This window comes from Saccostrea cucullata, unplaced genomic scaffold (assembly GCF_032062105.1).
Source record: "Saccostrea cucullata isolate Sc308-1 unplaced genomic scaffold, CSIRO_AGI_Scuc_v1 ctg19992, whole genome shotgun sequence".
NCBI lineage: Eukaryota > Metazoa > Mollusca > Bivalvia > Ostreida > Ostreidae > Saccostrea > Saccostrea cuccullata.
The window spans coordinates 1-1,975 of NW_026937546.1; the positions used below are offsets into that span (position 1 = coordinate 1).

The 1,975-nt window shown below is 31.6% G+C and overlaps 1 long non-coding RNA gene across 1 annotated transcript; it reads right to left on the reverse strand.

Annotated features, from left to right (window-relative positions):
* Positions 1 to 530: 530 nt before the first annotated feature.
* LOC134248357 (uncharacterized) lies at positions 531 to 1,338 on the reverse strand. Its single transcript, XR_009988037.1, has 3 exons — positions 1,181 to 1,338; positions 744 to 983; positions 531 to 629 (listed from the first exon to the last, which is right to left on the reverse strand). It is a non-coding gene; the product is annotated as an uncharacterized LOC134248357 (long non-coding RNA).
* Positions 1,339 to 1,975: the final 637 nt, after the last annotated feature.

A 1,975-nucleotide genomic window follows, 5' to 3' on the forward strand; every position in this document is an offset into this window, starting at 1 on the left:
ACACTCAGAACCATATGTTTGAGACTCACAATCTGAAAACGTTGTTTATCATTAACCTTTTTTGCATTTGTCAATATTTAATATAAAATTAAATCTATAATTATGATTGTTTTATTTCTATTGAATGTCTGCTTTACTTACCAATACACGTTCTCTGGTCTCATCCAACTTCTTTCCAGCAGCACAAGTACAGGTGTACCCGGCACCGGGGGCATTCTGGGTACATGTTTCACTGCAGGGATTTGGATTACTTGTTTATGTCTACGGAAATAATAAAAAACAGAGAGAAGTAGTTCTTCTTTATCATTGCATTGTAAACATTTTTTGTCAAAATATAGGGAACCTGGAGTATTTCATTAATTGATCAATAGTTAATTTTACTTTTATATGTACAAAGACACAGTCATATGATCAAATGTAACATTGTTTTATCAATGATTTTTTATATAATGTTTAACTTAACGTCCATAAACATATCAAGATATTTTACATAAAAATATAGCTACCAGTGCAAGTAAAACCGTCATCATCTAAGCTGAATCCAGGATTACAGAAGCAATATTCCGATTCTAAATTAACTCCACACTTCTGCGTGCAGTTAAATGTAACGTTCTCACACCGTGTCCTTGCTTTAAAAGAAAAAATAAAATACAATCGTTATGAAACTTCAGTTATTTAGGTAATTCAAATACTCCTTATGAAACTGGACATATAACAGAAATGAAAAAAAGTAAAGTATTTACTTTCACAGGTAACCCTTGTTGTCGTATTCAGTGAGAACCCTGCATTACAAGAGCACCTAAAGCTTCCCTGGGTGTTGGTGCATATTTGATCACAGGGACTTGTAGGAGCAGTGCATTCGTCAATATCCTCACACTGTGACCCACCGATCAATCGAAATCCAGCATTACAACCACAGGAGTAATTTCCTATGGTGTTCGTACAGAGCTGACTACATGGATTAGTTTTGCATTCATCGATATCTAAATTAAATTGCAACTACCTTTACATATACATCATGATTATTTTCAATAATCCCATGGTTTAAGTTATTGAAGATTATATCGTTCCATTTACATAATACATTTTTTCTGTAATGAACAAAAGCTTTTTACGTTTTCAAGTAAGATTATATAAAAATTGGTAGAAAAATATAGCTTCAATTTAAATAATTTTAAACCTGTGCATTCATTTAACGTTGTATTCTTCACATATCCAGGAGCACAAACACACTTATACGATCCTGGTGAGTTCTTGCATTCCTGATTTGCTTTAGTGCAAGGACTTCCAGACGAGCACTCGTCTTTATCAATGTCACATTTTTCTCCCGTCCATCCACCATCAAATACAACCTTGACTTATCACATTGGGGAAACCCATCCACAGTTACAAGGATTTTCAGCCCCCAAATGAAAACCCCATTACTTTAAAAATTTTAAGTACAGGTATTCAGGAATTTTAAGGTAGTCAAAAATTGAAATGTCTTACAAAAGAAATAAATTACTCAGTTTTGTGTAGATAGATACCGGACATATACGTATGTAAGTATTAATACAGTTTAAAATGATATTTATGGTACTCCGGCAGTCAATTATTCAAATACAGAAATTTACTGATTAATATTTTAATTTAATAATTTCTCCAATCGTATGAATCACCTTTACAAGTCCTTCCATCATTTTCTAATGTATGCCCTATCGGACATGAACAGTTGTAGGAACCATCAATGTTGATACATTTTTCTTTGAAGTTGCATTGATTTAAAGTAGCATCATTACACTCGTAAATATTATAAATGACATTTTTTAAAAAAAAAAAAGTGTTTCAATTAAATCAAATTTAATATTTAGTTTTAGTTCAAACAGAAAAAGAAATATTATTCTATCTATTTGTGTGGTTTATGCCATTGCTTTCTATCGAGGGTTATTTGTGAAACTCATTAAAAGAGATCATGTTTTACTCTTAACAATTAATA